General features: G+C 43.3%; 1 long non-coding RNA gene across 1 annotated transcript; it reads left to right on the forward strand.

The window, feature by feature from the left end:
* Positions 1 to 13,075: 13,075 nt before the first annotated feature.
* LOC106573035 (uncharacterized) lies at positions 13,076 to 25,987 on the forward strand. The gene is made up of 2 exons (XR_001321238.3): positions 13,076 to 22,627; positions 25,238 to 25,987. It is a non-coding gene; the product is annotated as an uncharacterized LOC106573035 (long non-coding RNA).
* Positions 25,988 to 27,462: the final 1,475 nt, after the last annotated feature.

Consider the following 27,462-nt stretch of genomic DNA (forward strand, 5'->3'; position numbering starts at 1 on the left):
GCCCCGCAGTGATCGGGCATGCCCTACAAAGTGGGGAGAGGTATCCAGCTTGTCTGGGGAGGGAGGCCTACATCTGATGTGGGTAGTACCATCCACGCCCATTGATTTGCTGCTGAACCATAAAATGAACGGAAGAAGCCTAGGTTCCTACTGGGCACAGATCACTGAATGTCAACTTGATGAAATTCAAAGGAGCGTACCTACCTGTCGAGGTCGCACTCAAATCACCCGTGGGTGACTGTGACCCTCTCATGTCAAAGTGAGGAAGATCGAGGAAGCGCAGGTAAAGGTGGTTCCTATGGTTCTGTCCTGGATGGCTGACTGGGAAAGGAAATGATTGAAAGGGGATGATTATTTTCTGTTGCTTTTTCTGACACCCGGTTAATGGTGCCGCTAGATACTGCGAGGGGTATTTTGTTCTCAAGCCTATAAATATTGCACTGGCACTTGATGTCGATTGGCTCTAAAACCAGTTAAAGTCCGCTGGAGGTTAGTAGCGGCAACTGATGTCCAGCTTGTAAGACAGAAAAGCCTCTGATGATACCACCGGGCGTGACTCAGGGGTTGGGGGAAGCGCTCAGGCTGTGGAGGTTGGGTTGGTGACTTAGTCTCTGAGCGGATAAAAAATGGGCGGGTCACCAGGTGCACAGAGCTTGTTTCAGGATACCAGGTGCGCAGAGCCTGTTCTTGACAGTGGGACTATACACGTCTTAGTAATTCCAGGGAGCATGCTATACTCTAAGGCCAAGGGAGAGGGTGTTGACCGGGTAGGGAGAGTAGGTGTGGAGCCCTGGAGGTCTGTAGTTCCAGGGAGTAAGCTATAGACTCTCAGGCCCAGGGAGAGGGCAGGCAGGCGAGCAGGGAGCGTGTGCCTAGAGGCAAGAAGTCAGAGGTCAACAGGTCAATGGAGTACCTGCCTTGAGGTCAGGAAGTCCCCAGGGAGAAGGCCCAAGTGAATAGGTGTGTGAGTGACACTATCCTTCAGGGGGGCAGAGCAGGAAAATTACTGTAAAATTGTGTGAGATGAAATGGACAAACAAACAGGTGTGCCAATGAGTAGGCCCACTGAGTGTACATTCTGAATCTTGTTTGACGTCAGTAGGTCACATGACCTAGGAGCTATTGACATTTTACATTTTGAAAAATTCATGTAAAATCGAGTGAGATGAAAATGGACCAACTAAAGTGTGTGCAATATATAAGGGTAGTCAGTGGACATTCTGAACCTTGTTTGAAGTCAGTAGGTCACATGATCAAGTGGACATTCTCCAGCTTTGAAATTAGAAAAACTGAAAAACCTTGAAAATTCAGTTAAATTGTGTGAGATGAAAATGGACAAACTAAAAAGGTGTGCAACATGTAGGCCCGCTGAGTGTACATTCTGAACCTTGTTTGAAGTCAGTAGGTCACATGACAAAAGAGCAATTGAAATTCAAAAATGTAAATAAATATTTTAAAATAGTGCGAGATGTAAATCGACAAAAAAAGTGTGTGCAATGTGTGTCTATGCCATCGGGTTAGCTAGAAGCAGTTTTGAAAGTTCTAGGAGTAATGGTTAAAGAGCAATTGAAATTTGAAAAATTAGATTTGTCACTATGTTGACGGTCCCCAACTGCTGTTGGTGGACGTAAGGAAAACTACAGGCAAATATCCGTCGAATATCCAACCTGAAACTGTCTTTACCTCGGTATCTAACGTTAGCTAGCTTGCTAGTCTAGCTGAGTAAATTTGCTAACCATTACAGTCCTGTACTGAACTCTGAAAGCCATCAGCTAAATCATATAGCTGCTATCTTTTGGGATACACTGTCAATCAATTTTTCTTATGCCATGGCAGTCACTGCTAGACTGAAAGATGCTTTCAGTGGAGTAAATATATTTGTTTGCTCGATCTCTGACTGATGTTAGCTAAGGCAAGCTAGCTAATGTTACTCTTATTTGGTAGCTCAATTTGGTATCCATCTATTCCACCCTTGTCTGGAAAACACTCTGTTACTAAAACTAGATTTGTCGATATGCAGTTGAAGTTGGAAGTTTAAATACATTTTAACCAAATACATTTAATCTCAGTTTTTAACAATTCCTGACATGTAATCCTAGTAAATATTCCCTGTCTTAGGTCAGTTAGGATCACCACTTTATTTTAAGAATGAAATGTCAGAATAATAGTAGAGAGAATGATTTATTTCAGCTTTTATTTCTTTCATCACATTCCCAGTGGGTCAGAAGTTTACATACACTCAATTAGTATTTGGTAGCATTGCCTTTAAAATTGTTTAACTTGGGTCAAACGTTTCAGGTAGCCTTCCACAAGCTTCTCGCAATAAGTTGGGTGAATTTTGGCCCATTCCTCCTGACAGAGCTTGTGTAACTGTGTCAGGTTTGTAGGCCTACTTGCTAGCACACACTTTTTCAGTTCTGCCCACAAATTTTCTATAGGATTGAGGTCAGGGCTTTGTGAAGGCCACTCCAATACCTTGACTTTGTTGTCCTTAAGCCATTTTGCCACAACTTTGGAAGTATGCTTGGGGTCATTGTCCATTTCGAAGACCCATTTGCGACCAAGCTTTAACTTCCTGACTGATGTCTTGAGATGTTGCTTCAATATATCTACATAATTTTCCTCCTGCATGATGCCATCTATTTTGTGAAGTGCACCTGTCCCTCCTGCAGCAAAGCACCTCCACAACATGATGCGACCACCCCCATTCTTCACGGTTGGGATGGTGTTCTTTGGCTTGCAAGCCTCCCCCTTTTTCCTCCAAACATAACAATGGTCATTATGGCCAAACAGTTCTATTTCTGTTTCATTAGACCAGAGGACATTTCTCCAAAAAGTACAATCTTTGTCCCCATGTGCAGTTGCAAACCGTAGTCTGGCTTTTTTATGGCGGTTTTTGAGCAGTGGCTTCTTCCTTGATGAGCGAGCGGCCTTTCATGTTATGTCAATATAGGACTTGTTTTACTGTGGATATAGATACTTTTGTATCTGTTTCCTCCAGCATCTTCACAAGGTCCTTTACTGTTGTTCTGGGATTGATTTGTATTTTTCGCACCAAAGTACGTTCATCTTTAGGAGACAGAACGCATCTCCTTCCTGAGCGGTATGATGGCTGCGTGGTCACATGGTGTTTATACTTGCGTACTATTGTTTGTACAGATGAACGTGGTACCTTCAGGCGTTTGGAGATTGCTCCCAAGGATGAACCAGACTTGTGGAGGTTGGCTGATTTTCTCATGATGTCAAGCAATGAGGCACTGAGTTTGAAGGTAGGCCTTGAAATACATCCACAGGTACACCTCCAATTGTCTTAAATTATGTCAATTAGCCTGTCAGAAGTTTATAAAGCCATGACGTATTTTTCGGGAATTTTCCAAGCTGTTTAACGCACAGTCAACTTGGTGTATGTAAAATTCTGACCCACTGGAATTGTGATACAGTGAATTATAAGTGAAATAATCTGTCTGTAAACAATTGTTGGAAAAATTACTTGTCATGCACAAAGTAGATGTCCTAATCGACTTGCAAAAACTATAGTTGTTAATCAGAAATTTGTGTAGTGGTTGAAAAACGAGTTTTAATGACTCCAACCTACATGTTTGTCAACTTCCGACTTCAACTGTAGCTCAGTCACACTCTGTTTGTGTGTTGGTAGCAATGATGAATGTGTATAAATCCTCTATGGTTGGTTAGTTAATTCTCAGCCAGTCTCAGGACACACCTCGTGGTTATGGAGCACAACATTGTGGGATAGAAATCCAAATAAAATGTTATTGGTCACATACACATATTTAGCAGATGTTATTGCGGGTGTAGAGAGCAAGCGTCACGACTTCCGCCGAAGTCGGCTCCCCTCCTTGTTTGGGCGGCATTCGGCGGTCGACGTCACCGGCCTTCTAGCCATCGCCGATCCATTTTTCATTGTTCCATTTGTTTTGTCTTGTTCTCCGCACACCTGGTTTGCATTCCCTAATCACACTGCATATATATATTCCTCTGTTCCCCCCATGTCTTTGTGTGGAATTGTTTTGTTACGTGTTTACTGTTACACGCCAGACTGGTTTTTCCCCGGGTATCATATTTTGACCCGTAGTATGTTTATTGTCATACATTTGCATTATTGTGAGTGTTTTCGCGCTTATTCCTATTTGCCATTGGCTGGAGATTTTTTGACGCCGTTGTGTCTGTCTTTTGTGCTTCTGCCATATAAAGTGTGCCTGATCACAACTCTCTGCTCTCCTGCACCTGACTTCTTACCAGTAGCGCACAACCTTGACAGCAAGTCCATATTATGGCTCAAATGAGCAACGAGAAACGACAATCCATCATTACTATAAGACATGAAGGTCAGTCAATCTGGAAAAATTTAAGAACTTGGAAAGGCTGAGCTATAGTCAATGAACAGCATTCTTTTCTCTGCAGATTCTTGAAACACAATACAAACCCATCTCTACAAAATTCCCATGCGAAGGGCTACTATTGACAAGAAAAATCTGTCAAAGTCAATGGGCTGGGGGAGGTTTACAGACGGTACTTTGAGATGAGGAAGGGGGTTTTGGTTGTGCTTAGACAGTAAATGTACATTTACATTTTTACATTTTTTGTCATTTAGCAGACAGCGTATTGTTTAGAAACAATGAGGGGACATTGGGAGCTGCTTTTGAGAGGAAAGATCAGTCAACAAAGCGAATGAGCTGGGGTGGCTGAAGGTGTAAAAAGTTCTTACACAGTATAAATTGTTGTGTATGGGAGATTGAGAAATGGAACCTCAAATGCTCTCATACACAACAATTAGAGCATTTGAGGTTCCATTTCTCAATCTCCCATACACAACAATTTATACTGTGTAAAAACTTTTTACACCTTCAGCCACCCCAGCTCATTCACTTTGTTGACTGATCTTTCCTCTCAAAAGCAGCTCCCAATGTCCCCTCATTGTTTCTAAACAATAAGCTTGCCGGTTGATCCCTTTAATCAGAAGATAATCGGTCAGATATTATGATATTTGGAAAGTTATATTAGGAAAATTATAACTTTGTAATCTGAATATTTTCCTTGGTGCCCCGACCTCCTAGTTAATTACAGTTACACGATTAATCAGTTAATTGCGTAATAATAATTACAGAAAGTTATTTGATAAACATGTCTTCAAGTTAATGATGCCCAAAGACACGACATCTCCTTCTTTGAGCGGCGTTCGGCGGTTGGCGTCACTGGTCTTCTGGCCATCGTCGATCCACTTTTCATTTTCCATTTGTTTTGTCTTGTTTTCCTACACACCTGGTTCTCATTTCCCTCATTATGTGTTGTGTATTTAACCCTCTGTTCCCCCCATGTCTTTGTGTGGAATTGTTTGTTGTAAGTGCTTGTGCACATGTTTACCGGTGCGCGATGACCGCCGAACGCCGCCCGAACAAGGAGAGGAACCGACTTCGGTGGAAGTCGTGACAATCTAGGTCCCCTTGAAAGCTCCAGACACTGCTTTGTGTGATGGGAGCAGGATGGGGGAGTAACAGATTACATGTAACAGATTAAAAAAAAAAAAAATGTACCTATAATCCATTATATTACCTGCAAAGATATTGTAATTAGATACTTTTGAAAAACTAGATTACTTCTATGATCACTTTAAAAATAGACACCTTTGTTTTCTCAATGACATTCAAAACAGCATTGAAAAAAGGTGCAAGTTTAAGTTTGTTCCGCCTGCGTGAGTCTGACCATAAATCAGAGACCACTTTGATGACACCAAATACGTTTGATGGATGGTGGGAAAAGAGCAGGAATAGGCTTTTGTAAGCTACAGTCCAAGTTGTCTTCCAAAGGTGCGACTACTGTCAGCATCCAAAGATTATCTAACTTGAATAAATGCTTGGCTGCAAGGACCACAGTGGTGGTATAGCCTATGGGCGATACGGATATCACTTATTATTGATATCTAGGCGCATTGATGTGAATCACACTGCTGCTCTGTCATTTCGCTATTTGCGCCTTATGGATTGTGGTTATTGTGGATGGCTCGTCACAAATGTATAATTTGTATTTTAACCCAATAAATGGTGAAATGAAAAAAAAGTTTAAACTGCCTATCAATCATTGTTTTTGCGACCAGGGGTGTATTCATTATGTAAACCATATAATAACTAAACAGCAAAACAAAAGTTATGACAAACTTAGGTACTTCCATTTAAGAAACCTTTTGCAACAGAATCGGCATAATGAATACATCCTTATATTAACCATGAGAACAATGGCTGCTCCTCTGAAGTGGAAACAAGTGGAATCATTCATGTGAGCTATAATTAACTATTGTTTTCATCTTTTGCAAGAAGTACAGACACCCAGCCCTCACACATGTCCATAGCATCACACGAGCAAAGGTATTTTTTGCCGTTAAGAAAATATATGTGGAAGGTAAAATTAAAATATACAATTATTAATACAACAGAAGAACTATAGGTTTAGGGTGCTTTAAAAAAAGTACTTGATTGTATCAAATTTCTCCCTTTGCAGTGCTCTCTAGGTTATTTTCTTGGTTTATAGGTGAGAGGTAAAGTGTATAAAAAAAGTCAGCCTTCTCCTCTTCGTTTTTTGGATTGACGGTCATGCAATTGCTTTCGCCTCTGGCAAGAATGCCTCCCAGTACTTTATCAGCTAAAAAGAGAGGAGGAGATGTACACAGACATTGTCAACCATGTTCCCAAATCAATTCAGATATTCTTGCCATTAGAAACAGCCTTCGTATACCAAATACCTCATGTACTATATAATGTGTATCTGTCCAGGTCTTTATTTACTTTAATTCCATCCATATAATCCTATTCATTATGATCTAAAAGGCTAAATGTCCCCTAGATCAGCACTCCTATTCTGAGACACTATAAATACAGGCCCAGGTTTACTCCATTGAGCAGAAACTGCTACCTGTTGCTGTGACTGTTGCAGAGACTCCAGGTATTTGATTATCTGCTTTTTGAAATCTCCGGCCTTGTCTTTCTGTTGGACAAAAAGATGCCACAGACAGAAAATTAATTTGTACATTTCAGCAGACGCTCTTATCCATGTTAACTTAAAATGACAACGACTAGGTTCCAGTTTAACAGCGTTTACTTCACCGTATTTCCACAGTACATGGTTGCCATTGCACTCAGGCCAGGTGAATCAACAGTAAGACTACAGCGCAGGCATACTAATAACAGAGTAATCGCACCGTAATAACAGAAATATAGGGATACTTAAAACATGAACTTAACAATCTCCCACTTTTCTATAAAGACAAAACATCAACAAAGTAAAATGTCCCAAGTAATATTTAAGTTACCCATTACAAATGGGTTGTGTGACAAGGTTCTTATTTTTATTACTCAAGCTGCCACTTTCATTTACTGAGTGCCTTTAGGAGCATAAACTGGATGCTCCATTTTTAGTCAGACAGTCAGCAAGCTGTTCCTTAGTGGCCGACCACAGGATCCGCTGCATATTCTGTGCTTGAATAAGTTCCTTGATGCTGCTAATCTCAAGACAAAATCTTTTCTCTGTGACAGACTTGGTTGACTTGACAGCATCAACAAAGGAGTAGTTGTTAGTGAGACAAACTACAGGTAGAATGTGCCGTTTTGTCTCACCAGTGGTAAGCTCTGAGAACAGAGTTGCCAGATGATGGCATTGTCAATTCCATCTGCAAGAGCAAGGTTTCCTCCAGCAAGTGTGCTTCGGACAACCCTTCTGATGCTTTTTGACTGCCAACAGATGTGAGAATCTTCCTTCTTCACCCAATAACAAGACTGGATGTCCACCTTGTGTGCCTCCATGTGTAAGGTTCCCTAGGGAAGCATCACTGAAGACAACTCGTTTTGGAGAGTCATCTTTTCCAACATGCTGAAACTTTAGAGTCACTTGTTGTGATTTCAAGATAAAGCAAAGCAGTGCGACAGAAACAACAACACAGAGTTACATGGAATAAACAAGCGTACAGTCAACACAATAGAAAAAAAAGTCTATATACAGTGTGTGCAAATGGCATGAGGAGGTATGGCAATAAATAGGCCATAGTAGCAAAATAATTACAATTTAGCAGATTAACACTGGAGTGATAGATGAGCAGATGATGGTGTGTAAGTAGTGATACTGGTGTGCAAAAGAGCAGCAAAGTAAATAAAAACAATATGGAGATGAGGTAGGTAGATTGGGTGGGCTATTTACAGACTATATACAGCTGCAGCGACCGGTTAGCTGCTCAGATAGCTGATGTTTAAAGTTAGTAAGGGTGATGTAAGTCTCCAGCTTCAGCGATTTTTGCAATTCGTTCCAGTCACTGGCAGCAGAGAACTGGAAGGAAAGGCGGTCAAAGCAGGTGTTGGCTTTGGGGATGACCAGTGAGATACACCTGCTGGAGCGCGTGCTACGGGTGGGTGTTGTTATCGTGACCAGTGAGTTGAGATAAGGCGGCGCTTTACCTAGCATAGACTTGTAGATGACCTGGAGCCAGTGGGTCTGGCGACGAATATGTAGCGAGGGCCAGCCGACTAGAGCATACGCCAACATAACAAACTCTATCATGCTCCTCACGGCCGACCAGGAAAACAGCTTTGAGGTGTGGAATCACAGTTGTATCAAAGGTCTGTGAGCCACCCCAGATGAAGTCATCAACATGACAGGCAAATACTCCAGTCACATTGCAGCCAATAGAAGACTACAGGATCCACTTGTGAGATTTTCCACCTGTACTCAGCATTGTTGCCTTGACTTTGTTGTACCAGTAGAGTGATGCACGCACGCACGCACGCACGCACGCAGTAGAGTGCACGCACGCACGCACCCACGCACACACGCACACACACACACACCTTTTTAGTTTCCACAGTGTTCATTTGCTCTTAGCTTCAGGCAGAGGTCGGATGTGAATGTCCCTTGACAGCTCTGTTCCCTGCAGATTTGATGTCTATGGAATGAAGTTTCTATTTTTTCTAGCAGATCACTGTCAGCAGCAATCTGAGTGACTGAGGCGCACATTGGTGAGTTTTGGGAGTTCTTTAGCAGCCAGCTCCTCAAAACCTCTAGCCACTAGACGTGCTTTTGGCACTATTCCAGTTAAGGATTCTTTAAGGGTACACACCCACCTTGAGACATTTTTGGCCAATGTATTGGACTTCCTCAAACAATACATTTTTCATCCAATTACTGAGCTCATCTAGTTTAGCTGAGTCAAATGACACGTCCTTTGTTTCAAGTACATCATGATTTTGAATGTCATTCTGTTTTTCTAAATTTTCCATTGGTTCAATTCTGAGATTATCTACAAGTGACAGGTCAGCTGACCTGTTGTTCCAGAAAGTGTAGCTGTTTCTGCAAGTTGTACCAGTTCTGGTGTTTTCCCTTTGGCTTTTCCTGCTCGTCCAATGACGGTTGCAATGTGTGGAATACCACTTTCTCTGTCCATGTATATAACAGTTTGTCCAGTTTTGAAATTGGAACAACCATGTTGTCTTAACACATGTTACTGTTGTTGAATGTTTTCCTCATTTGGACCCTCAACAGTATTACTTGTCATGTTTGAAGGTCTCTGCTCCATTACCTGTGTCAGTTTCAATGTCCATATCATTGGATGCGACATCTGGTAGGTTTGTGTCTGTAAATGTGTCCTTTTTGTTATTTTCAGGAGGAGGCTGATTCTCAGCAACAGCCCCTCCATCTTGTTGATCATTTACTTTCCGCAATCTTGAGTGATGCACCCTGACAATGGTGCCTCTGTGCCTCACAAATATCACCACACCATCTTGGCCAATGACTACTCCCGGTCCTTTTCACTCTTGACAGTCAACTCGTTTGTAGTACACTTTGTTTCCAGTCTCGTACTTCTCATTGGTGGGTCAAAGCTGTTTACGCAGAGCCCTGTGAATTCTCTCTGAACACTACTTCAGTGAATGCTTTTCTCGCTGCATTTAGTGCTGAAAGGTGCTGTCCCACCCATGCACTCACACTGGTCCCTTCTAGTGCTGGTGGGTTAGCAACCAGTAGAGGGAAGATTAGGGTTCTGTCCGAACACTACTACCATGTTGAATTTCTCAGCAATTTCTCTTATTTCATTATTATTAAATTCTCCTCCATTGTCACTGTACAATTTCTGGGGCGGGCCATGCACACTTACCCAGGAATGAATGAAGTGCTTGACGATTTCACGGGGTTTCTTTGTATTCACAATGCTTCCAGCGCTGAAGCGTGTGAAGTGGTCGATTTATGTGAAGGTACCACACACTTGGTCCTAGCTCATGTAGATATACAGCCACTTTTTCATTGTACTTGGAAGGCAGTGGCAAACCAACAGCTGGTCTGGGCTTAGGTGTGCTGTATTTCTGGCATGTCTCACAATTGTTAACCATCTGCTGTAGAATGGAAATACTCCCAAATCAAAATCAAATCTTATTTGTCACATACACGTGTTTAGTAGATGTTATTGCGGGTGTAGTGAAATGCTTGTGTTTATAGCTCCAACAGTGCAGTAATATTTAGCAATTTCATAACAATAGACACAAATCTAAGTAAAGGAATGGAAATAAGAATACATAAATATATGGACGAGCAATGTCAGAGTGGCATAGACTAAGATACAGTAGAATAGAATACAGTATATACATATGAGATGAGTAATTTGTGTTTTAGCAGCACGAGTACCGCAGTTAATGTGTTGATAGAACATTGGTAGCGTTTTCCTCAAATTTGCTCTTGTTAAAATCCCCAGCTACAATAAATGAGGCCTCAGGATATGTTGTTTCATCATCATTATTCCCAGAACTGTCATTTCTGAAGTCTGTCAACTGTAGCATGTCCAAACTGTTTGTGAAGTTTTAACAATACTTTGTGTTTTTCCTCTGTGTATATGTTCTCTGTGACTGTCAGAATCTCCATGTGCTCTGTGTCCATCAGAATCTAATTTCTACATGGACTCTGGGTGATGTCTTTGTCTAAAATGTTTACACAATAGTGGCCAAAGGTAGTAAGTTCAAGGGTCACTGATTGTTTAAACATCACTGTCTTGTCACTTTTTATATGTCTTGTACAGCCTCTTCCTTCTTCAGGGAAGGTTTCCTTAATAGTATGGGGATATCTGCAGGGACCACCTCTGTTTCAATGTGACACTTAGTCTGGTACATTTTTGCTGGTAACTTGGTAGAATGGACGATTCTCCCATCTCCAAATTTGAAAGGTTTGTTGTGTTACAGTGTAGGTTCCGTCCCTCTCTTCGCCCCAACCTGGGCTCGAACCAGGGACCCTTGCACACATCAACAACTGACACCCACGAAGCATCGTTACCCATCGCGCCACAAAAGCCGCAGCCCTTGCAACGCAAGGGGAACAACCACTTCAGGTCTCAGAGCGAGTGACTTCACTGATTGAAACACTATTAGCGCGCACCACCGCTAACTAACTAGCCATTTCACATCGGTTACACTCACCCCCCTTTTGACCTCCTCCTTCTTTCGCAGCAACCAATGATCCGGGTCAACAGCATCAATGTAACAGTGTAGATTCCGTCCCTCTCTTCGCCCCAACCTGGGCTCGAACCAGGGACCCTTGCACACATCAACAACTGACACCCACGAAGCATCGTTACCCATCGCGCCACAAAAGCCGCGGCCCATGCAACGCAAGGGGAACATCCACTTCAGGTCTCAGAGCGAGTGACGTCACTGATTGAAACACTATTAGTGCGCACCACCGCTAACTAACTAGCCATTTCACATCGGTTACAGTTTCTTGGTGTGTCAATCATAGTTTGTACTTCTTTCATATTTAGTTAATTGACATAGCTATCAAGCCATTTTGCACCACACACTGTTCGTGTACATGCAGTGTCAATCACAGCAGATCCTAAGGATTCAACTATAAAGATGTCAGTATCAGAAGCAGATTTGTTTGAAAGCAATGTAATGTTACATTGCTCTAGCTCTGTGTTTACATTTTCCTCTGTTAGTTTAACTTGTTCATTTTTATGAGGACAGTCTTTAACTCAATGGTAAGTGCTTTGACAAATAGCACAATAGCACAGTCTCCTTCCATACCTGTCCAGTGATTGTGCCGGGCAATGGCGCCCTCATCTGGTTGTCTTGATTGTGATTTATTGGAACCTTTTCTCTGCTGCTTAGTGTAATATGCTGCGCCTCACACTTGCATTCCATCTGTTATTGGCGCAACAGACGTCTTTTCAGTGACAAAAATGTGTTAGTGCCGACTTCATTGACTCAAAAGTCAGCACAGTACAAGCAGTCAAAGCCAACTGTTTCTCCCTACCATCTAGACAGGCAGTGTCTAGCAACTTGAAAGCTAACACTGCATCCGGGAGAACCATGTCGTACTGCGCATCGTATTGTACCTCTGTTTGAAATACATTATGTAGTCCGTTATGCAACTGAAATATCTCTAGTAACACTGTCAAAGTTTGAATATGCCTCGTAGGCATGGTCTTCTCTTCTGCTAGGCTACCTGCCGCAAAACAGAGTTTTTATCCTCCCCTTATCCACCACATAAACTTCACAAAAGGTCGTACCTCAAACCTGAGCACTTCCTTGCGAACTGGAACAGACACTCTGTCAAAGTCTCTCCCATACTGAGTCACTTTGGACTCAGAGAGGAGTAAAGAAAAGAGGCACAGTTGTGTTGGCATGTAAGCAATGCACATTTACTTCCCTTTTGGTTTATATGCTAATGAGTGTCCAGCTGGAGTCAAATCCAGTATACACAGTGGATCCACAGAATCAATGTTGAGAACCATTATTGTGGCGAGCAATGGGTGAAAGGCAAGTTTAATTTCAGGTTAAAATTCATGCCATAATGATTTGGAGGACTGAGGGGGAGTCTTTGAAAGTAAGAGGAACAAATGCATTCATTGGCATTAGTCAACATTTATTTTTTTTCCCAGGTAGTTTGTGTTTGCACTTTGTCTGGTTGCCACAGGAGACAGAACTACCTGACTGTCTTTTTAAGCCTGGGACATGTTCATTAGGGCATGCGACAGAAAATGTTTTACAACAGAAAATTGAAATAAACTTTTTTATTCGACAGATCAATATATTCCCTCCCTGTTTCAGATAGTTTTCTTCTAATTGGTGCTTAATGAATGTTAAGTTCATGTTTTAAGTATCCCTGTATTTCTTTTATTACGGGGCTATCACTCTGTCAAGAGTGCGCCTGCGAGGGAAGTCTTGCTGTTGATGGACCTAGCCTGGTGTGCGATGGCTACCTTGTAGTGTGTTCATACGGTATAGTAAACGTTGTTAAACTGGAACCTAGTCGTTGTGTCATTTCGAGTTAACATTGGTAGCAGAGGATGGCAAATAACTACCAGAGGATGGCAAATAACTACAATGTGCCACCTCGCTTCGACAAGAAGAGATCGTACGAAAGTTGGAAAAATGAACTTGGAATCTGGACGTGAAAAAGCAAGCACTTGCGGTGTTATCGCTCGAGGGAAGAGCGAGAGATACAGCACTGGAAATATCCATTGAGGATTTGAACAATGATGATGGTATGGGAACTTTGATCAGAGCACTGGATTCTGTATTTCTTAAAGAAGAGAAAGACCGTGCCTACGAGTCATATTCAAACTTTAACAGTGTTAGGAGAGATATTTCGGTTGCAATGACAGACTACATCATTGATTTCGAACAGAGGTACAATAGGATGCACAAGTACGACATGGTTCTCCCGGATGCAGTGTTAGCAGTGCTATCCACCTGTATCCGAATACCCGAGACCCAAGCAGGTTCAGATCCAGAATTCTAAATAATGTGATCTGTGTCAGATCTGAAATGATTGTCACGGGTATGTGTAAAGTTAACTGACATGTCCAGAATGGCACGTACAGATCAGAAGTCCCGAGCAGGATAGATCCTGTGGAGGGTAAGCCTCATAGCGAGTAAGTCCCGAGCAGAATAAATCTGTGGAGTGTAAATCTCAGGGAGTCCTGAACAGAGTAGTCCTGCATTAGTCCCAGCTATAGGGGCCGGGAAGTGAGAGGTGTGAGTGTGTATGAATGTGTGGCCAGTATTAGGAAGTATCAGTAAAGAGAGCAGTGGGTTCAAGACTATCGGGAAGTGAATCGATACATTTTAGTATTAACAAGCACTAAAAAGGTACAAAAGTGTCCAAATTACTAATAGGCGAGATAGTTATTACTTAACGCTGTTGGGAGAGTGACGCCGAGACAATAAAACTGAAATGGCTTCTAAAGGCCAGGATACTCCCGGGGAGGGGGGAATAGAAAAGGAAAACGTTACCATAGCCTTAGAGGCACTAAAAAAAGTGTATGATCAAAACCAAGAACCAAATAAATGGTAGGGAAAATTTGCGAAATTGGACAAAATTGGTACACATTTTCCGATAGATGGAAACTTAAAAAATAGTCAAGAGTATATGGATGCAATCGTACTGTGGAACACTGAGATAAGAGAACGGTCCAAACCACAATACGCAGGCATCCTAATCACAGCATTTTATCAGCAGCGGATAAAACTAGAAAAAGAGAAAAATAAAGATCTGCTAGGTAGAATGGACCAGGCAGTAGACAAGAAGGAGGCGACAAATAAAAAAACAGGAATATCCGAAGGGCATGCACATAGATTAGATGAACAGAAACAGGAATTGGCTAATGAGCTAGAAAAGAGTAAAAAAAAATCAAGAGTTAGAGAAAGACCTTGAGGATAGGCAAAACCAACGTAAACAACTCAGGGTTACGCTTCAACAATATCAGAATACATGTTGTGGAGTATATGCAATTGCAACTCCTACGCCGTTCGCTCCATGCTATAAGGTGAAACAGGTCACAACTGGGGGATCACCATTATACCCTCTCTTAAAGGGGAAAAAGAGCGATATGGGTTGTGAGAGGCTGGGTACAGGCACATTACGAGTCCGGACATAATGGTCCTGGACTGGATAGTTGATCAGCATGATCCAGGTAATCATAGAGAGGAGAGACCGGTACGAACACACGCAACCCCGATTAAATATTATCCAGGACAAATAGTACCAGGGGAGGACAACCCTATTCCAGATGATGCGCAGCCCCAAGTACGGATACAAATACAGCATCACCATCAGCCATTGAGCGTGAGCGAAATGTGTAGTATTATGAAAGAAGGACCAGATCCAGTAAGAGAGGGACGGGAATTTATCCGTTTCTTGAGGAGACAAGGTAGAATTTTTGGGTTCAATGCTGGTGATTACGATCATATAGTACGCTCGCTGTTGCCAAGAGCCATGTTGACAACACTCTTACTGTCATGTCCTGACCGGTATAGGGGTTATTTGTTATTGTAGTTTGGTCAGGACGTGGCAGAGGGTATTTGTTTTATGTGGTTCGGGGTGGTTGGTTGTTTAGAAGGGTGTTTGATTTATTATTTCCGGGTTTTGGGCTATGTTATATGTTTTGTATTTCTATGTTCATTCTAGTATTAGTATTTCTTTGTTTAGGTCATTGGGTGTTGGACTCTCAATTGGAGGCAGGTGTTTCCTAGTTGCCTCTGATTGAGAGTCCTATATATAGGTATGTGTTTGTGTTGGTGGTTTGTGGGAGATTGTGCTAGGTATAGCCTTCATGCCTTACCGGCCTGTTATTCGTCATTGTGTTTTGTGTACGTGTTTGTTTTGTTTTTTCCTTCTTTGCCAAACTAATAAAAGAGGAAGAGTGCGCATAACCCCGCTGCGTTTTGGTCCGACAATGATTTTTCTTTATCATCTGACGAAGAAGAATGTGACAGAATCTCCCACCAACCAAGGACCAAGCAGCGGGGTAAGGAGCAACGGAACACTAATATGGACTATCGGGGGTTTTGGACATGGGAGCAGATTCTGGCCGGAGAGGGCCCATGGAGGAAGTCGGGTGAAGACCGGGAACGTTACCGGGGAACACGGCTGGCGAGAAAGCCGGAGAGGCAACCCCAATAATTTTTTTGGGGGGGGCACACGGGTAGTTTGGCTGGGTCAAGGGTGAGCCCTAAGCCAGCTCCCCGTGCTTTTTGGGAAGAACATATGGAGTGGAGAGCGCCTAGGTATGCGGAAGTACGCACGATCTCGCCCATATGCACGCACAGTCCGGTGCGAGTGATCCCAGCCCCTCGCAAATGCCGTGCTAGAGTGGGCATCCAGTCTGGTAGGAGGATGCCTGCGCGGCGCATCTGGCCACCGGTGCGCCTCCTAGGTCCAGGCTACCCTACGCCCGCTCTACGCACGGCAACCATCAGGCCTCTGCACAGCCCAGTTCGCCTTGTACCAGCACTCCGCTCGTACAGGGCTACTAGTTCCATCCAGCCAGGACGGGTTGTGCAGGAGGTGCGATCGAGACCGCCAGTGCTTCTCCACGGCCCGGTATATCCAGTACCAGCACCACGAACCAGGCCTCCAATACGTCAGCCCAGTCCAACTCAGCCTGTTCCCGCTCCTCGCACTAGCCTTAAAACCTCTTCAGCGTCTGATCCCGTTAGCGGGATCAAAATCCAGCGAAAAATCATATCGCCAATTAGCAATAAAAAAAGTAATAATTTTTTTTTATTTTTTATTAATAAATCTTTTTTTTTTATAGATACACCTCTCCTGAATCGACCCACGTCGTCCGATTTCAAAAAGGTTTTACAGGAAAAGCAAATCCTTAGATTATGTTAGATGAGTCGATCGTAAAAAGCAGCAACATAGCCATTTTCCGACCAACCACTTGCATCACAAATAACCAAAAAACAGCTAAATGCAGCACTAACCTTTTACAAACTTCATCAGATGACACACCTAGGACATCATGTTACACAATGCATGCATTCTTTTGTTCAATAAAGGTCATATTTATATAACAGCATTTTACATCGGCGTCTGACTTTCACTACCTATTTTCCCCTCAAATGCGTCCCGGGAAACAGTCCTACAATTCCCTAAATTACTATTCGAAAACGATTTTTTAAATTTATATTGTCAATCTAACATTTATAGATGAATATCTCTTGAGAACACCTGTCATACCAGATTTTAAATTAACTTTACTGGGTAATCACACTTTGCGATAAAAGGAGATGCGATACTCAGAAAATGAGCTAATAAACCGAGCTCGGCGCCATCTTGGAACAATCGCATGTCACATCTCATCTTGTATAATATTATCAATAATCGCCTACCTTTAGTTGTCTTCATCAGAAAGCACTTCTAGGAATCCCAGGTCCACAACAGATGTATTTTCGGTCGAAAAAGTCCATCATTTATGTTCCATTAGCTTTCTGTTGTTAGCGCGTCTGAATGCTGTATCCAAATACTCTGCCGGGCGTGGCACAGCCGTTTCGAAATAAAACATTTTTTTCCCATTTAGGTTCGTTCAAACATGTCAAACGTTGTAAAACATTAATCGTCAGGGCCTGTAACACCTAGAGAGCCAATAAGATTCGACGGGGACGGTTGCAGAGTGTTTTGAAACATTTCCAAAGGTGGGGGTAGACAGCGTCATAATGGTGATGGCCCATCCCCTGTGACCAATTTCCAATGCGTCTCATTCACTGAGTTTCGACTGTATAAGGCTCAAACCACTGTGAAAAGACTGGCGACATCTAGTGGAAGCAATAGAAAGTGCTCACTGAACCATTGTTAACAGTGTGATTAATAGGGAAAGATGAGAAGTCGAGTCCACAATTCAGAATTCCACTTCCTGGTTCAATCGGTCTCGGGGTTTTGACTGCCACTTGAGTTCTGTTATACTCACAGACACCATTCAAACAGTTTTAGAAACTTTAGGGTGTTTTCTATCCATATATAATAAGTATATGCATGTCCTAGCTTCTGAGTTTGATTAGTAGGCCGTTGAAAATGGGAACAATTTTTTTTCAAAATGCGCTGTGGCGCCCCCTATCCTAGGGTATCCTCAAGAGGTTTTAAAGTGCGTGTCTCCAGTCTGGTAGCTCCACTACCAGCCCCACGCACTAGGCTTCCAGTGCGTCAGCCCAGTCCTATTCAGCCTGTTCCCGCTCCTCGCACTAGCCTTAAAGTGCGTGTCTCCAGTCTGGTAGCTCCACTACCAGCCCCACGCATTAGGCTTCCAGTGTGTCAGCTCAGTCTCGAGCTTCCGACAACAGTGTCCAGTCCAGAGTGTCCAGCAACAGTGTCCAGTCCAGAGTGTCCGGCAACAGTGTCCAGTCCAGAGTATCCGGCAACAGTGTCCAGTCCAGAGTATCCGGCAACAGTGTCCAGTCCAGAGTATCCGGCAACAGTGTCCAGTCCAGAGTATCCGGCAACAGTGTCCAGTCCAGAGTATCCGGCAACAGTGTCCAGTCCAGAGTATCCGGCAACAGTGTACAGTCCGGAACCGAGTGAGTCTGCCTACAGCCCGGAACCGAGTGAGTCTGCCTACAGCCCGGAACCGAGTGAGTCTGCCTACAGGCCGGCACCGAGTGAGTCTGCCTACAGTCCGGAACCGAGTGAGTCGTCCTACAGCCCGGAGCTCCCAGAGTCGTCCTACAGCCCGGAGCTCCCAGAGTCGCCCTGCAGTCCAGGGTCATCAGTGAATGGCTTCAGGCAGAGGATTTCAGTGGGGGTGGATGGGTCAGGTAGGGGACTGAGGCCTGAGCCGGAGCCACCTCCATTGTAGGAGGTTTGGGGAGGGGGGGTGTAGCACAGGAGCCGTCGTTGACGGCAGCCACCCTCCCTTCCCTCCCTTTAGTTAGTTTATTTTTTTTAGTTAGAGTTTTTTGTTGAGGTGCATACGGGGTCTGCACCTTTGGGTCCTGTCAAGTCCAAACCGGTATAGGGGTTATTTGTTATTGTAGTTTGGTCAGGACGTGGCAGAGGGTATTTGTTTTATGTGGTTCGGGGTGGTTGGTTGTTTAGAAGGGTGTTTGATTTATTATTTCCGGGTTTTGGGCTATGTTCATTCTAGTATTAGTAGTTCTTTGTTTAGGTCATTGGGTGTTGGACTCTCAATTGGAGGCAGGTGTTTCCTAGTTGCCTCTGATTGAGAGTCCTATATATAGGTATGTGCTGGTGGTTTGTGGGAGATTGTGCTAGGCATAGCCTTCATGCCTTACCGGCCTGTTATTCGTCATTGTGTTTTGTGTACTTGTTTATTTTGTTTTTTCCTTCTTTGCCAAACTAATAAAAGAGGAAGAGTGCGCATAACCCCGCTGCGTTTTGGTCCGACAATGATTTTTCTTTATCATCTAACGAAGGTGGGGAAGGTGTTGTTCCGACCAGATGCTAGTAAAAATAGTAACTGTATTATGTGGATTGAATGGATGATGCGTTGCGTACTAACTTGACGATGTGGGATAGATATGATCAAAATGCAGGAATATGCACGTCTGCGTTGATGACAGGTTTGAAACCTGTTATCAAAATGGCTATAACTGGGGTGGTGGATCAGCATTCTCACTGGGATGAAATAGTACAAGCAGCATTGAGAGTAGAATCAAATTCCATTTTCTACGCAGCAGTACGAGTGGTTAATGCTGCCACAGTGAAAGTCACTAACAGTGGTTACAATGGCCCAAATAAGACAAATGGACAGGGAAGGAAAGTGGTGGAATCATGTGAAGGCGTAAAGCTTTAGATCCCTGTTTTAGGTGTGGGGCTATCGGGCATTGGAAGAATGAGTGTATGGTGGTACTGGAACCTGCTGCTTTGGGAGGAAATGGCGCTGTAAAAGTGTTTGCATCTTTGTCAAAAGAGCAGAAGCAAACCCTCTTAAAAGCAGTGGGACAGGAACATTTTGCATAGCAGTACATGGCCTCCGTTCGATCAATAGTGGTTCATAGAGATTACGTTTTTTATGTGAAAGGAGACGTAAGTGTCACGTCTCGCACAACTTTCTAATAGATACAGGCGCTCAAATATCACTAATTCCATATGATGACCGGAAAAAGTATCACGTTCAGGGGGTAACAGGGGCACAATCTAAAGCGATACAACTATTACCTATGTCTTTAAAACTAGGACCAGGATCATTTTACATGGCTACGGGAATAGAACCGATTTTGGGGTTGGATAATCTTTGCGAGATGCCGGGGGAATGGATTCTGAAAGGTAATAAATTAAAATTGGCTGTAAGAACGACGAAAGCCGAGCAATTGTTGTTTCAGGACCATCCATTATGGGCAAAAGACGCATTAGATTGTGGGCTAGTCTAAGGTTGCAAGCCTGTTGTAGTTGAGGGAGAACCGCCACCACCAATGAAGCAATACCCTTTTAAACCAGAGGCTGAGAAATCGGTGGCGGAGGACCTTCCAATATTACTTGAACGTGATCGTGATCTATTCCCTCAGACTCAGAATGGTACAGTGTGTTAGACATGAAAAACGGATTTTGGTTGGTGAGGCTGAGGAGTCAGGACACTGGTTCGGGTTCTGTTGCCAGGGGGAGCAATTTACGTGGGCTAGAGTACCGATGCGATTTACAAATAGTCCCACTTGGTATCATTCTGCATTGAAACAATCGTTAAAAGGGTGTACATTTGAAGGTTCTGTGTTGGTACAGTATGTGGATGATTTGTTATTACCGTCAAAAGACGAAGAAACTCATATGCGAGACCTCACCACATTGGTTGACTATTTGGGGGAACAGGGTCATAAAGCATCTTATGAGATAGCACAACTAGCAAAGAAAGAGGTAACCTATTTGTGGGTGTTGATTTCTAAGGGAAAGAATCATTACCCGGGATCGGGTAGAAACCATACGTTCTTTGGCACGGCCAAACACTCCTTTCACACTCAGGAAAACTTTAGGAGTTTTCAGTTTTGTTAGACATTTTATTCCGTCATTCTCTGAAATTGCTGAGCCACTTACAGAGTTGACAAAAGGGGAGAAGGGTCCCCATGAGTCGATAGAGTGGAATCAAGAGTGTGAGGAAGTGTTTGTCGAGTTAAAGAAGCAATTGTGTTAAGTGCCAGCATTGGGATTGCCAAACCTAAAATTACCTTTGAAAGTTTTGTTCATGAACAAGAAGGACATTGTAGCGCGGTGGTTACGCAAAATCATGGGGGTAGAGAGAGACCAATAATGTACTGGAGTAAATCGCTAGACTCGGTGGCAAAAGGAATGCCACCGTGCCTTAGGGCGGTACAGGCGACTGAAATGGTGTTGCATAACACGGCTTCCATTACAATGGGTCAAAAAGTAGATTTGTATGTTCCACACGCAGTAGCAACCATTGTGAACAGCACGAAAGCACAACATGTTACTAGTGCAAGATGGACAAAATGGGAGTTAACGTTAAATGGGGAAAATCTACAATTTCATAAGATAGGTGCTTGAATCCTGCGTCATTAATGCCGTTACCTGGGCTAGGTGAATCGCATACATGTAACCCAAATCAGATTACTCCAAAACCTAGGCCTGCTTTGCAAGGGACAGCATTAGAATCGGGAAAAGTATTGTATACAGATGGCTCTAGTTACATGACCACAGCTTGGAAGAGAGTTACGGATTACGCTGTGTGTGATGACAGAGGAGTAGTAAAGGCTGGCCCAATGTCAGCCTCGGTGTCAGCCCAGGGGGCGGAGGTACATGCACTGGCCGAGGCTTGTAGGTGGTCGGAAGGGGAGAATGTAACAATATACACAGATTCTCGGTATGCATCTGGAGAAGTTCATGATTTCAGTACATTGTGGTCAGAACGGGGCATGTTAACAGCAACAGGAACACCAATAAAAAAATGGACTAGAGGTAGAGGCATTATTAGAAGCATGTCAGTTGCCCAATAAATTAGCAGTGGTGAAATGTGAAGCTCATACTAGTCGCACAGATAATATCGCCATAGGTAATCGTAGAGCAGACGAAATGGCTAAGGCGGCTGCCTTGGTGAGAGAAAGTGTTAGAGAACCACATGTAAATATTGTGAATGCGAAGGCTGGGATTGTGACTCTAATAGATTTACAGCAGCAAACTAACAAGAAATAAATGTGGGAGTGGTTAACTTCCACAGCATCAGCGAACTTTGTGGCAAAAACTTTGTGGAGGGAGGTGATACCGAGATGGGGCTTATTTCGGACATTAGATTCCGATCAAGGAACACATTTCACTTCTAAAGTGCTACAAGCGGTATGTAAGGCTTTGGGAATCTCCCATGCTTTTCATTGTCCGTATAGGCCGCAAACGGCAGGGATTACGGAGCGTCAGAATCGTTCGATTAAGGAGAAATTGGCCAAGACTTTAAGGTACCGAAGGGAAAGACTGGGTTACAAATGTACCCGTGGTACTGATGTCAATGAGGGCGTCAACTAATGCCACTACTGGACTAACGCCACATGAAGTGGTGACTGGCAGACCGATGAGGGTTCCAGGGGCTGTTATTCACATGTCACAAATTAGTGATTTGGCAATAATGGGAGAATCTATGTTGTCATATTGTCAGAAAATGACCCATGCGTTGCAGTGTGTATATTCCCAGGTGAAAGCTGCACACGAGGAACAGGCGCCAGGAGATAACCGAGAGCACGGGCTGACTCCTGGAGATCGAGTGTACATCAAAATCCACCAGGCGGGGGCGTTGGGACGGCGTTGGTCAGGACCATACACCGTACTACTAACTGCACCCGCAGCGGTGAAGACCACAGCCTCTCCTTGGTGGGTTCACACTTCTCACGTGAAGCGAGATCCCACAGCATAATGGGTGAGCTAGAAGTCGCCATGATGCCTTTACCTCCCTTATCTCACCTCATTTGCTCACATTGTATATAGACTTATTTTTCTACTGTATTATTGACTGTATGTTTGTTTTACTCCATGTGTAACTCTGTGTTGTTGTATGTGTCGAACTGCTTTGCTTTATCTTGGCCAGGTCGCAATTGTAAATGAGAACTTGTTCTCAACTTGCCTACCTGGTTAAATAAAGGTGAAATAAAAAATAAATAAAATAAATGATAGCTGAAGCGGAGCTAAAGCGAGAGAGAAAGGGTAGAGTCCACTGTAGACAAGCAGTTGGGGTGGGTCTGGGAGCGATTTTAATCGTCACCATTTTAGTGTCGGTTGCTCTGATGGTTAATGAACCATGTAAAGACGATAGATTGACTATTAACATAGAATGGGTTGCCAAATATGAAGACACAAGAATGCATTGGGGTAAAGTCGATACTAACGCTTCGACTACTAGACAGGTCACTAATCACGATGGTATAGTGATATGGATGGAGCCACTTGACCACAGAACTAGCACATTGGATGTAGGTTGTTCTAAACAAGGTGTGACAGGAGTGTAGAAGGAATGTACAGACAGGAGTGTGGAAGGAATGTAATAATACTGAGAGTTTACAAAACGAATCTAGATTTTCTCTGTTGCCACAAATAGCTCAGTTGATAACTTTCAGATTAATGTTACCCGAACTTAAAACATTTCATAAGGTTGATAGCGTGGACACAACCATTGCTGACGGTGGAGCAGCAAAGGATAGTGTGGGGGAAGTGCTATCTCATTAAAGGACGTTGTATTCACCAGTAATGCCCTTTAGTACAGCAACTAAGGGAGTGAAGTGGTCAGGGAAAGTTTTGGACACCAGTAGACCACGAACCTGGGGAAAGATAGCTTTTTGGGGTAATTATACTCTGGACAACATCCTAAGGGGGGAATATGGGAACTGGCCTATTTTACTGTCAAGCGACAGGGGGAAGAAGATGCATATGAGCAGATGAAAGCATACTTACAGACACATTTAGGGCCTGAACTAGTGAAAGAGACAGACATACATCAATGTAGATGGTATGATGGAGGGGTCAAGGGTCAGTCCTACGAAATTTTAGTTGCAGATTCTGGCAGGACCGATATCAGTGCATTCTATGGGGTCCCAAAAACCAAGGCATTAACGTTACAGGGAATTGGGAGAGCAGAATTTAATATGACTGGGGCGGAAGTTTGTGTGGCTAGTAAGTTAAGGAAGTGGGTACTAGAGTCTCTGGGGAACGATACTACTCCTTTATGTATATTAATACAGGAAATAGCTCGTAGGAAAGGGAGGACGGCTAGATGTGTACAATATAGGGACTATTATGAAGAGGAATTGAACGTTACACATACCCCGATCATGGTGAAAGTAGCAGAGATAGTGTTGTCATTTCAGATGCTGTTGTCAACTTTCGGTAATGAGTTTGTCACAGAAGGTATAACACTTAAAATAATAACAACTGATCCCTGTATACAGGAGGCCACATCGCCAGAAGGAAAATGTGCTGTGATAATAGCATCACATCTCTTGCAGAGTGTGATTAAGAAACATGTGACTCAGAGTTTTGTACGGTTGAATACTCTTCCAACGCCACTAATCTCTCCCCCCTTTCTGACAGCTAGTAAACACTTGACATACCTTCCGGTAGATTGGGACCGACCCACAGTAAACAGAAAATGTCAGAAAGTGGCAGCTTATCAACCATTGGGGCCCAAAGTCTACACTGTAACAAGTGTGTTTACAAACGGGTGGGGGGTAGATCGGCCTTGGGATGAGAGATGTATACCTAACTTGAGCACAGAGATGTATTATCTGCAGGTACCAACTGTAGCAGAACACAGGAGGTCATTGGAGATGTTGGTAGCTAGAGACCAAGGGATAAACTGGGAAACAGGTAGGGGGTATCAGAAAGGTTCAATTCTAGACCTATCAGTAAACTATGACGACAATAGGAGAGCAGGAGACAAATTCCGAGCAATAGCTATTCTCACAGCAGTCGCTGTAGGGACAGTGACAGAAGGAGCAGTAGTAGTAGCGCAGGAGGCTATAGTGACTGCATGGAACTGGACACAGCACAAATGAGGGGAATAGTGAGATATGCGTCAGGAGCAGTGTTAGTAATAGCAGGGGGTACTTTGGTGATATTGTTGGGATATCATGTGCTGAGGGCATTGATGTTAAAACCAATACACAGTGTTGAGTTACCTCAAGATGAGGTAAAATTGATTAAGGCTACCGCACGTATATATCGGGTGTCTATGGAGGTAGATGATGAGGAGCAAAGTGAGAATGACATGGCTTGGGAACACCTCTTGGATCCTGTAGTCTGATGGGGAAGACTGGGTGTAAGCATGAGGAAGCTTTTTAGCGCTTCCATTTTTGCCAAGCTCAGCAGAAAAGTATCCTGAAGGCATAGACAGGCTAAGAGAGAGTGGGAATTGTCATGTTATCAAACATTGAGTTGTCATTCATATATAATTGTGAATATCTTAACACAATATTAATGCTGTTACGTGTGTGTGTTTTTTTGTGTCTTTCCAATTCTTGTGCTATTACTCTCTTAGGAACCAGAAGGGGGAAGTGGAGAAACCACAGCCGCTCCAAATGCCATTGAACAAGACGGCAGATTCAGCTGAAATGGCATTTTGTTATGTGATGATAGATGGAAATAAAATTGTGGGATCATAGTATAGAGGCCATACGTCTCTGAGTTTGTACACCTCGCGGTGACTGGCTGTTCATTGTTTGTTCATTTGTTTGTTTGTTTAATTTATGTTTTATAATCATTTGTTAGTTTATTTTTATTCATGCTTTATTACTATTGTTTATCCCTTTAAGTAATTTCCAAGCTTATGTAAAGTGAACATTAGGACGCTATTGTTCAAGAGGAAGGACTGTTGGAATCGGCTAAACTTTGATCATTGAGGTAGCAAATGAATGATAGGAAATGAAAGAGACTGGGTGTTATGTTAGAAGATAATGGTTCTCTGAAGAAAGACAGAAGGCTTTGGAATGTGTTTGATGGAGGAGAGGAGAGCGATGTGTTGATATAGGGAAGACAGATGGACATCTGTGTATTGGATGAAAGAGGGTTTAAGGTCAGGAGGTGAGGACAGATTCTCTTAAGAGAGTAATAAATGTTTGGAATCCTGTTACACTCTTTATTAGCTTCCTGTAGAGCCATAAAATGGAAGGATTGGAGAGAAAGAGGAGTGTCTTAAGTGGGATGTATATAACTGTGATGTGATGAATGTTTTGCTGTCTGATTTCAGCTGTACAGAACCTTTGGGAAGAATACACTTGGTTAAAGCTTCTCTAATGTCCGTGGGTTATTTATTCTGAAAAATAAGAACCTAACTGTTTTTTAAATGTATTTATTTATTTTACCTTTGTTTAACCAGGTAGGCAAGTTGAGAACAAGCTCTCATTTACAACTGCGACCTGGCCAAAATAAAGCAAAGACACATACAACAACACAGAGTTACACATGGAGTAAAACAAACATACAGTCAATAATACAGTACAAAACAAGTCTATATACAATGTGAGCAAATGAGGTGAGATAAGGGAGGTAAAGGCAATAAAAAGGCCACGGTGGCGAAGTAAATACAATATAGCAATTTAAAAACACTGGAATTGTAGATTCCAAAGGAGGAATTGGCCCTGGGTGTGACCAGTGAACTACACCTGCTAGAGCGCGTGCTACGGGTGGGTGCTGCTATGGTGACCAGCGAGCTGAGATAAGGCGGGACTTTACCTAGCAGGGTCTTGTAGATGACCTGGAACCAGTGGGTTTGGAGACGAGTATGAAGCGAGGGCCAGCCAACAAGAGCGTACAGGTTGCAGTGGTGGGTAGTATATGGGGCTTTGGTGACAAAACGGATGGCACTGTGATAGACTGCATCCAATTTGTTGAGTAGGGTGTTGGAGGCTGTAAATGACATTGCCGAAGTCGAGGATCGGTAGGATGGTCAGTTTTACAAGGGCATGTTTGGCAGCATCAGTGAAGGATGCTATGTTGCGAAATAGGAAGCCAATTCTAGATTTAACTTTGGATTGGAGATGTTTGATGTGAGTCTGGAAGGAGAGTTTACAGTCTAATCAAACACCTAGGTATTTGTAGTTGTCCACATATTCTAAGTCAGAACCGTCCAGAGTAGTGATGCTGGGCGGGCAGGCAGGTGCAGGCAACGATCGGTTGAAGAGCATGCATTTAGTTTGACTTGTATTTAGGAGCAGTTGGAGGCTACAGAAGGAGAGTTGTATGGCATTGAAGCTCGTCTGGAGGGTAGTTAACACAATGTCCAAAGAAGGGCCAGAAGTATACAGAATGGTGTCGTCTGCGTAGAGGTGGATCAGAGACTCACCAGCAGCAAGAGCGACATCATTGATGTATACAGAGAAAAGAGTTGGCCCAAGAATTGAACCCTGTGGCACCCCCATAGAGACTTCCAGAGGCCCAGACAACAGGCCCTCAGATTTGACACACTGAACTCTGTCGGAAAAGTAGTTGGTGAACCAGGCGAGGCAATCATTTGAGAAACCGAGGCTGTTGAGTCTGCTGATGAGGATGTGGTGATTGACAGAGTCGAAAGCCTTGGCCAGGTCGATGAATACGGCTGCACAGTATTGTTTCTTATCGATAGCGGTTAAGATATCATTTAGGACCTTGAGCGTGGCTGAGGTGCACCCATGACCACCTCTGAAACCAGATTGCATAGTGGAGAAGGTACGGTGGGATTCGAAATGGTCGGTAATCTGTTTGTTAACTTGGCTTTCGAAGACCTTA

The sequence above is a fragment of the Salmo salar genome, chromosome 16 (genome assembly GCF_965601325.2).
Source record: "Salmo salar chromosome 16, fSalSal1, whole genome shotgun sequence".
Lineage (NCBI taxonomy): Eukaryota > Metazoa > Chordata > Actinopteri > Salmoniformes > Salmonidae > Salmo > Salmo salar.